Genomic DNA, 11,082 nt, shown 5'->3' with positions numbered 1-11,082 from the left:
GAACACAATGTCCAGCTCGGCTCTCAGCCCTTCACCTTCTAACCTTTAGAGCCATGCAGAGCTTTACCCATTCCTCTGCTTTCCCCTCCACCTCAGACTGGGGGCCTTCCCCTGGCTAAGGGAGGAGAGGGCTTCCCAGCCCTGGAGCCAGCCCTGGCTTCCCTCCCCCTCGGCCCCGGGGAGCATGACTCCACCTGATCTTGCAACCTCTTCTAATTCCTGAGTCCCCGCCTTGTTCTGAGACGAAGCTGCCATTTCTACCATGACCCCCCCCCCCATGCCCACCAGGGTCCTCCTTACCCATCCTGCTGCCTGTCTGGTGCTGGGGGGCCCCCTGAACTGGGCTCCTGCTGGGAGTTTGCTAATAGGGATACGGAGGGAAGGAGAGAGTCTGTGAAGCTCTGGAGAAAAGCTTCCGATTACTGGCTCTAAGGGGTCAGTTTGGTGGGAAATGGAAGGCTAGTACTTTTTTTTTTTTTTTTTAGATTTCTCTTACTTTTTCAGTTCTTTTTTTTTTTTAATTTATTATTTATTTTGGCTGCCTTGGGTCTTAGTTGCGGCACACGGGATCTTTTGTTGCGGTGTGCGGGCTTCTCTCTAGCTCACAGGCTTAGTTGCTCTGCGGCATGTGGGATCTTAGATCCCCGACCAGGGATCGAACCCGTGTCCCCTGCATTGAAAGATTTTTAACCACTGGACCATGAGGGAAGTCCCTGGAAGGCTAGTATTTTGAGGTTTCAGGCCTTAGGTCTGGGTACCTAACTTCAAGGGAGGAGGGAGCATAATCTCTTCTGCCTGCATTTTCCACTCTGGACGCTGCATCTTCATCACCAGCTGGTCGTGACCAACAACTGCACCTCCTCCTTCAGCTCAGTTGCAAGCATCCCCCTCTGACCACCACCTCCCACTTTTCCAGCTCCCTTTCCCCGCGGCTTGTCTCACACCATTCTCTGGCCTTGGTGGGCAGAGACTCCCTTAAGTCTACAGGCATTGTACCCCCTACCCCACATCCCTTCCTCAGTTGCCTCTATCCCCCATTTAGTGCCCATGGTCCACGTCTATAGTCACTTCCTTGCAAGAACCCTCAACCCCTTTCCCTCTCTCTTTTTGTTGTAGTTTCCTGGCAAAACATGAACCCTACTTAAATCCTAGTGCACGTTGGCATGCAGGCCAATGAACAAGGCTAGAGGAAATCACCTCCCATGCTGGCCGGTCTCACTTTACCTCTTTGACCACGAACCTCAGGTCAGTCCTGAGTCTGTTCACTGATCCTCGTATGTGTCCCGACCTCTCCTTCCATGTCCTCACTCACAGTTGATGGCCTTGCTTTCTGTTTCACTGCTAGAATGGGAACAGAGTGATGGGAAGAGACTCCCACGTGCCACCCTCCCCCCTGCCCCCGCCCCACCTGCTTTGCTCCCATATCCCGACTTCCGCCAGTTAGGAGAGAGGCCAGTACCAGCTGCATCAAAGCCAAAGATTTTCCTGAAACTCAACAAACCTCCACTTCCTTTCATTTCACTGGCCAGAACCATGTTGCACCCTCCTTGCTGCGAAGGAGACTGAGAAAGTGGAGGTTGCCCTTTTCTGCTTCTGTAGCAAAAGGAGCGAGGGCCAGGGGGTTGCGATTGGCTGTTGCAGTGTCTGCCACACATACAGTCTCATTCCCTGAGACTCATTCACGGCAGCGAAGCGGTTTCCTGTATTATACGATGTTCTCCCGGAGGGTCCCTCCCTTCTCAAAGTGGGGGCGCAGCTCATGGACAGTGTCGTCCCAGGTGGAGGAGGGTCCCCAGCCAGGCGAAGAGGAAGGGGAGAGCCCTTCCAGGCCTTCTGACTTCCTATTTCCCCCTCAGCCTTAATCAACACCCTAACGACTACCTTATTCAATCTTTGGGACGCAATCCCTACAACCTAAACTTGAGCACAGGGGGTTCTGTTTTGTTTACGCTTCTTTCTTAGGGATTGGTAGCCATTTCTTCATAGTCCCCCAACCACTTATTTATGCTGGGAATTGAGCTTGCTTTATTAAAAAAAGACAAAGATACAATGAAACTCTAAACCAATTAAAACAATGAAGGCTTAGCAATGAAGTTATGGAATAGTTACACCAGGGTGTTCAGGATGAGGAAAATGCATCCAGTTAAGTGCGAATCTCAGGTCTGAGCTTCTTAGGAGACAAAATAGTGTGTGGTAGCCACGAAAGAGTGAAAGGGTGTCAGGGGTGGGGAGAGAGGGGATTGGATGAAGACGGTCAAAAGGGACAAACTTCCAGTTATAAGATAAATAAATACTAGGGATGTCATGTACCACGTGTTAAATATGATTTAACTGCTGTACGTTCTATACGAAAGTTGTTAAGAGAGTAAACCTTGAGAGTTCCCATCACAAGGAAAAAGATTTAAAAATTTCCATAATATCGTATCTATGTGAGATGACAGGTGCTTACTACACTTACTGTGGTCATCATTTCATAAGGTGTGTAAGTCAAATCATTATGCTGTGCACCTTAAACTCATAGAGTTCTGTATGTTAATTATAGCTCAATAAAACTTGGGGAAAAACAAGAGTGAAAATGTGTCTCACCAGCCCATTGACTTGGTTCATAAAAGAAGCAAGTTTTGAGATCTGGGTCTGGGTCAGCTCCTTTTTGCCGTGGACGCCCCTGAGGAAGGGTGGTGGCAGCGTGTGCTCTAACAGCCACCATGCTGAAGTGTCACGGCTGCGGAGGCCCCTCACTGGGGACTTGAACTTGGAGGTGACCAATAGGAGCCTGAGGACAATGGGGAATGTTCACCAGCTGGGAGGTGTTGGAAGAGGCAAACACCAGTCACTCCAGGGACACTGCATTTGTCACAAGGCCACCGTGAAAGAAGTAGAAGCAGCCATGCATACAAGGCCACATAAGGTGGATGGATAAGAAACCCTCGGGGTGAGCCAAACAGGCCTTTTTCAAGAGAAGACTCTAGAAGGCCCGCTGACCTGGTTAAGGAAGACACTGCAGAACTCCTCTCAGGAGGTTAGTTGGGGACTTCCCTGGTGGTGCAGTGGTTGGGAATCCGCCTGCCAATGCAGGGGACACGGGTTCGAGCCCTGGTCCGGGAAGATCCTACATGCTGCCGAGCAACAAAGCCCGTGCGCCACAACTACTGAGCCTGTATGCCACAACTACTGGGGCCCGTGTGCCTGGAGCCCGTGCTCTGCAACAGGAGAGGCTGCCGCAGTGAGAAGCCCACGCACAGCAGCAAAGAGTGGCCCCTGCTTGCCGCAACTAGAGAAAGCCCGCGCGCAGCAGCGAGGACCCAACACAGCCATAAATACATAAAATTAAAAAAAAAAAAAAGAGGTTATTTGAACAGTAAACATTAAATAAGGTCACGAGAGAGAGGCACGGTTTTGGTAACCTTCAGTGACCATGGATCTGTGCATCCAGTTATTACCCAGAAAGACCACACTGTGGATGACCACGGAAGTCCCACGGCTGTGAAGTGAGGCAAGCACTGCATGACTGAGGGTTGGCCAACTTTTCATCCAGTCCAAGGCGGACTCTTTGCTGGTGCCTAAGAGTTGATTTTGACGGAATCCACTTTCTTGATGGGCAAAAACTTCAGTGGTTATGGTGGCAGCCGTGGCAGAGAAGGTGAATGATGTGGGAATGAGGGAGGTGGCAGAAGCTACAATGCCCTTAGGCAATTACAATTAATCTTCAAATTTTGTTTCAGGAAAGAACCAAAATGTTGGAGGCAGAAACCCTGGCTCTTATGGTGGTAGAGGTCACTCTTCTGGCAAACCACAAGCCCCAGGTGGCTCTGGTGTCTCCAGGCTGTGGCAGGAGCTGGGGTGGGGACAGATATCACGGCTGGGAGATAAGCCTTGGCAGGGGTGGCAAGCGGGAAAAGTGACAGGGCGGCTGCACTTCAGTCAGGGCTGACGGCCATCCTACGTGCACCGTGTGGCACCCCGGGTCCCTGCTGACGGGCCGTTCTTATTGCTCAGGTTTTGTGCCATAAGACTGATGAATATTTCCAGTGTCATGCCTCAGTAAAGCAGTTTTGTGAATTCAGCCAAGCAGTACTTAGCCCTCTAAGCCAAATTTTACAGTAGGCTTTAGGCCAAGGCCTAAAGCCTTTAGGCCAAGGCCTCTGAAATAACCCCAAGTGCTCCTCCTTTGGGGCCTTTTCTTTACTTGGACTCAATGTCTTATAAGGTCCCCAGATACCCTGGTTCAGAGGTAGCCACAGAATCAGGGAACCTCAGAGTCCTGAGGAGACCTTAGAAATGTTCTAACCCAACAAGCTTATTTTACAGAAGGGAAAACTGAAGTACAGAGAGGATTACTCTTTGGGTTCAAATAAAAACTGGCTGGACCAGTTTATTATTTATTGATTGATTGATTGATTTTAGATCTTTAGATTTTACTCAGTTGAATTTTGTTCTTTTTTTTTCCCCCACATCTTTATTGGAGTATAAATGCTTTACAATGTTTCCTTAGTTTCTGCTTTATAACAAAGTGAATCAGCTATACATATACATAAGTCCCCATATCCCCTCCCTGTTGCGTCTCCCTCCCACCCTCCCTATCCCACCCCTCTAGGTGGTCACAGAGCACTGAGCTGATCTCCCTGTGCTGTGCGGCTGCTTCCCACTAGCTATCTATTTTACATTTGGTAGTGTATATATGTCAATGCTACCCTCTCACTTTGTCCCAGCTTCCCCTTCCTTGTCCCCCATGCCCTCAAGTCCATTCTCTACGTCTGCGTCTTTAGTCCTGCCCTGCAACTAGGTTCATCAGTACCGCTTTTTAAAATTCCATATATATGCGTTAGCATACGGTATTTGTTTTTCTGTTTCTGACTTATTTCACTCTGTATGACAGATTCTAGGTCCATCCACCTTACTACAAATAATTCAATTTCATTCCTTCTTATGGCTGAGTAATATTCCGTTGTGTATATGTGTCACATCTTCTTTATCCAATCATCTGTTGATGGATATTTAGGTTGCTTCCATGTCCTGGCTACTGTAAATAGTGCTGCAATGAACATTGTCGTACATGTATCTTTTTGAATTATGGTTTTCTCAGGGTATATGCTCAGTAGTGGGATTGCTGGGTCATATGGTATTCTATTTTTAGTTTTTTAAGGAACCTCCATACTGTTCTCCATAGTGGCTGTATCAATTTACATTCTCACCAACAGTGCAAGGGGGTTCCCTTTTCTCCACACCCTCTCCAGCATTTATTGTTTGTAGATTTTTTGATGATGACCACAATGGCCTCACTGTGGTCTTGATTTGCATTTCTTTAATTATTAATGATGTTGAGCATCTTTTCATGCATTTGTTGGCCATCTGTATGTCTTCTTTGGAGAAATGTCTATTCAGGTCTTCTGCCCAGTTTTGGATTGGGTTGTTTGTTTTTGTGATATTGAGCTGCACGAGCTGCTTGTATATTTTGGAGATTAATCCTTTGTCAGTTGCTTCGTTTGCAAATATTTTCTCCCATTCTGAGGGTTGTCTTTTCTTCTTGTGTATGGTTTCCTTTGCTGTGCAAAAGCTTTTAAGTTTCATTAGGTCCCATTTGTTTATTTTTGTTTTTATTTCCATTTCTGTAGGAGGCGGGTCAAAAAGGATCTTGCTATGATTTATGTCATAGAGTGTTCTGCCTATGTTTTCCTCTAAGAGTTTGATAGTGTGTGGGTTTATCTCTGGGCTTTCTATCTCGTTCCATTAATCTATATTTCTGTTTTTGTGCCAGTACCATACTGTCTTGACTACTGTAGCTTTTTAGTATAGTCTGAAGTCAGGGACCCTGATTCCTCCAGCTCCGTTTTTCTTTCTCAAGATTGCTTTGGCTATTCGGGGTCCTTTGTGTTTCCATACAAATTGTAAAATTTCTTGTTCTAGTTCTGTGAAAAATGCCATTGGTAATTTGATAGGGATTGCATTGAACCTGTAGATTGCTTTGGGTAGTATAGGCATTTTCACAATATTGATACTTCCAATCCAGGAGCATGGTATATCTCTCCATCTGTCCATCTGTCTTTGATTTCTTCCTGGTTCAATCTTGGAAGGTTGTACTTTTCCAAGAATTTGTCCATTTCTTCCAGGGTGTCCATTTTATTGGCATATAGTTGCTTGTAGAAGTCTCTTATGATCTTTTGTATTTCTGCGGTGTCAGTTGTAATCTCTCCTTTTTCATTTCTAATTTTATTGATTTGAGTCCTCTCCCTTTTTTTCTTGATGAGTTTGGCTAAAGGTTTATCAATTTTGTTTATCTTCTCAAAGAACCAGCTTTTAGTTTTATTGAACTCTGCTACTGTTTTCTTTGTTTCTATTTTATTTATTTCTGCTCTGATCTTTATGATTTTTTTCCTTCTACTAATTTTGGGTTTTCTTTGTTCTTCTTTTTCTAGTTGCTTTAGGTGTAAGGTTAGATTGTTTATTTGAGATTTTTCTTGTTTCTTGAGGTGAGCTTGAATTGATATGAACTTCCCTCTTAGAACTGCTTTTGCTGCATCCCATAGGTTTTGGATCGTCGTGTTTTTGTTCTCATTTGTTTCTAGGTGTTTTTTGATTTCCTCTTTGATTTCTTCAATCATCTCTTGGTTATTTAGCAGTGCACTGTTTAGCATCCATATATTTGTGGTTTTTACTGTTTTTTTCCTGTAACTGATTTCTAATCTCCTAGCGGTGTGGTCAGAAAAGATGCTTGATACGATTTCAATTTTCTTAAATTTTCTAAGGTTTGATTTGTGACCCAAAATGTGATCTATTCTGGAGAACGTTCCATGTGCACTTGAGAAGAAAGTGTATTCTTCCACTTTCGGGTGAAATGTACTAAAAATATCAATTAAGTGTATCTGGTCTATTGTGTCATTTAAAGCTTTTGTTTCCTTATTTATTTTCTGTCTGGGTGATCTGTCTATTGGCGTAAGTGGGGTGTTAAAGTCCCCCACTATTATTGTGTTACTGTCGATTTCTCCTTTTATGGCTGTTAGCATTTGCCTTATGTATTGAGCTGCTCCTATGCTGGATGCATAAATATTTATAATTGTTATGTTTTCTTCTTGGATTGATCCCTTGATCATTGTGTAGTGTCCTTCCTTATCTGTTGTAGCAGTCTTTATTTTAAAGTCTATTTTATCTGATATGAGAATTGCTACTCCAGCTTTCTTGTGATTTCCATTTGCATGGAATATCTTTTTCCATCCCCTCACTTTCAGTCTGTATGTGTCCCTAGGTCTGAAGTGGGTTTCTTGTAGACAGCACATATAAGGGTCTTGTTTTTGTATCCATTCAGCCAGTCTGTGTCTTTTGGTTGGAGAATTTAATCCATTTACATTCAAGGTGATTATCAATATATATTTTCCTATTACCATTTTCTTAATTGATTTGGGTTTGTTTTTGTAGGTCTTTTTCTTCTCTTGTGTTTCCCACTTAGAGAAGTTCCTTTTGCATTCGTTGTAAAGCTGGTTTGGTGTTGCTGAATTCTCATAGCTTTTGCTTGTCTGTAAAGCTTTTGATTTCTCCATCAAATCTAAATGAGATCCTTGCTGGGTAGAGTAATCTTGGTTGTAGGTTTTTCCCTTTCATCACTTTAAATATGTCCTGCCACTCCCTTCTGGCTTGCAGAGTTTCTGCTGAAAGATCAGCTGTTAACCTAAAATAATAATAACCATAAAATAATGTATGTACTGTCTGATACATACCTCTTATCATTACTAACAATAATCCATCAAGTACTTTCTCATAATTTCAAGTATAATTTCAAGTATTCACATCCTCACCAGTCTTTGAGGTAGGGAGTATACAGTAATTCCTTCGATTAACCTAAGATCACATGGGAAGCAGGTGGTAGACATGGAACTTAGACCTGGAGACACAAACATCTCTACCCTCTGCCCACCCCACGCCACCCCATGATGCTTTGATTGTCCAGTGCATGTGGGCCAGTCATTGGACATGAAAGCCCTTTGAAAAACGTCATCTAAATTCCATTTTTCTGTCTTCCAGAGAGACACACAAAATGCAAGCAAGAGAAGTAGAAAGCTCCCAAGGACTCTAGGGCAGTGTACCCTGGCCCAGGCAGGCCCTGTTCTATTTTAATGTTATGAGCAGGACCCATATGAGCCAAATAAGACCCCAGAAGAGATTGTTCATTTACACATGGGGGGGAGCATGAGTTGGAGATCTGCTCTTTGACCTCCCTGGCATTCATTTCCTAACTGTAAGCAACCTGTTTTCACTCCTGGTCCCAGTGATCTAGTGGGGCTGATCTCACCCACTCTGCTCCAGGGCTGGGCACATAATCTACACCTGGCCAATCAGCATTTTCTTTTTTTTTTTTTTTCAAGATGGAAGTCAGCATTTTTTTTTTTTTAAGATTTAATTCTTTTTAATTATTTGTTTATTTATTTATTTATTTATGGCTGTGTTGGGTCTTCGTTTCTGTGCGAGGGCTTTCTCTAGTTATGGCAAGCGGGGGCCACTCTTCATCGTGGTGCACGGGCCTCTCACTATCGCGGCCTCTCTTGTTGTGGAGCACAGCCTCCAGACGCGCAGGCTCAGTAATTGTGGCTCACGGGCCCAGTTGCTCCGTGGCATGTAGGATCTTCCCAGACCAGGGCTCGAACCCGTGTGCCCTGCATTGGCAGGCAGATTCTCAACCACTGCGCCACCAGGGAAGCCCCCAATCAGCATTTTCTATCCTCTTGGCCAAGATGATTGCCTTTGGGTTGGGAATGTAACCCAAGCCAGGCCAATGAGACTCAATCCTGGAACTTTTACTGGAGATACTGGGAAAGAGGTTCTCCCTTTGAGCTGAGAGTTGCGAGCTATGTGGCTGAGGTAAGCCTGGAGCTTCCAAGGACAACCACCTGGCAGGAGCCTGCCTGAGAATGAAGACGGGCAAGAGAGGAGAGGCTGGCCTGGGACCTGTGGACCTATGGACCTATGGATGCTATTGGAGCCTACGAACCCAGCCATACCTGAACCCACCAAGTCTACCTGTGGATTTTCCAGTTACACAAGCCCAGAAATTCCACTGTGATCCTTAAGCCAGTTTGAATTGAGTTTCTGTCATTTTTTTCTGTAGGAAGTATCCTGAATGCTTTGAAAAGAGAGACTCTTTTCCTATCTTCCCTAGATAAGATGAAAACCACTCCACCAGTCTTGTTCTTCCTCTCCTCCTTAGCTGAGGCTAGTCCTGCTCTCTCAGCTAAAGGCATCATGGATTATTCTTCAGCATCACAGGCTGACACTGTGATGACCCCATCTCCAACAATGACCTCAGGACTGAGGGATTTCAGTTGGAATGGGAGACAGCTGTGAGCAGAGGCTTTCTATGGAAAAGACTCAGCCTTTCTATTGCTTTGCTGACTCAGGCTTTCTATGGAAATCTCTCTTCATCGTTTTAAGCAATTAGACATCAGCTGTGACATTAAGCCAGCTTCCTACTATATAAGCCATCAACATGACAGTAGTATCCACTTCCCCAAAGCCAGGGTTTCATTCATTTATTCCCTGCACTCACCGGGTACCAGGCTTGTGACCGTTAGCTCATGTTCAGTAAATCACACAGCCGATGAGAAGGAAAAGTTGAAGTTTTGCAGAAACTAGGGCAGAGCAGTCCATAAATTTTTACTGACTTCACTTTTCTCACTCAAGTAAGTGTTTAATGAGGTAAAGAGAAAGGTATCATCACAGGTTTGGAATTATCCTCCGCCACTGGCCTTCTAGAGGGAGTAAAACCATTTATTCCACAGCACAGGCTGGAGAATCAAACCATTTCAGGTGTCTGGTCTGTCTCCAGAGGGGCTGAATCTGTTTGTACTCATGCTGACCTTTCATCATGGAAGGAAGGCAACCCCCTGGGGGCTTTGTAGAGGCTAGTTTGTAAATATAGCCTCTGTCTATAAATGTGCTTTAATTTTCACCTCTCCTTCTTTGGCACCTCTCCACCTGCAGCTTTCTTCATATCTATTCTACTGGGAGGACAGGAATGAGTGGGCACAAATAAGAACTGGCCCAGTCCCTGGGGTCTGGCAGGATTTGCTTTGGGGCTGTGTACATGCATATCTTGTTCTTTTTTCTATGCTCTTCCAACCTCCAACCTTGGCTGGTTGGCTGGTTCCTATTCTTGGACTTCACCTTGAATCTAATACTTCTGCACCTACAGCAGTGCCTGACACATAATAACCACGCAATCCAGGCTAACTTGATGCACAGCTCCAAAGGCCCCATTCAGATTTATTCTACATGGTGCTCCAGCTGTGCCATTTATATAGGAAACAATGTGAATGGGGATCCCTGGAATTGGGCAACTCAACGACTGCACGCAATATATTGGGTTGGCCAAAAAGTTTGTTCGTTGCCTGAACGTACTTTTTGGCCAAACCAATATTTTGCTGCTGAATAGACGAATGAATGAATGAATGCAATCCTGGTTGGTCACGCTTTGGCTTCTCTCCTTGAACACCCAAGGTTCTCCTTTCCACTACCTTGCCTTTAAATTCTATTCACAAATCTTGACTGGGTGGCATCAGCCTCTAGATGAATCCTGTTCCCATGCCAATTTGCTTTCCATTTAAGCAATTTGATTGCTTACTTTAGCTTCTGGACATGTTCTGCTCCAGCAGCCAATTATTTAGGGTTCCGGGCCCTCACCATCCTCCTCCAGATTTGTGGTTCCCTTTACCCCCTCTCCCCTATCTCTCTTTTACTCTTGCTTGATCCTGCATGTGGACTTTTGCTCCTAGAATGTCAAGGCACCAGGGTCAGTGGTTTTAGCTTCTTTGTTTCTTGTAGAAAAACAAATGTCAGAAATGGACAATCATTCAAGTCAGTCATTAAATTGTCATCCATTTCTGACATTAGCTATGGTCGCAATGTTTCTTCTCTTATTTCCTTTGGTTCCTCAAACCCTACTGTGAGAGCACCTTGTGCCTATTGGAACCTTGAGGTTCCCCACTGGGTTTGGCCACTAGCAAGTACCAAAACAAGTCTAAACACCCTGGCTTCCAGCTTCCAAATCCTTCCATCATCTGGCAACATCTTACTCATCCAACCCGAGTTCCCACTCAA

Source organism: Balaenoptera musculus, chromosome 5 (genome assembly GCF_009873245.2).
Source record: "Balaenoptera musculus isolate JJ_BM4_2016_0621 chromosome 5, mBalMus1.pri.v3, whole genome shotgun sequence".
Classification (NCBI taxonomy): Eukaryota; Metazoa; Chordata; class Mammalia; order Artiodactyla; family Balaenopteridae; genus Balaenoptera; species Balaenoptera musculus.
The sequence above is the reverse complement of the archived record's forward strand: the minus strand, read 5'-3'. Positions refer to the sequence as shown.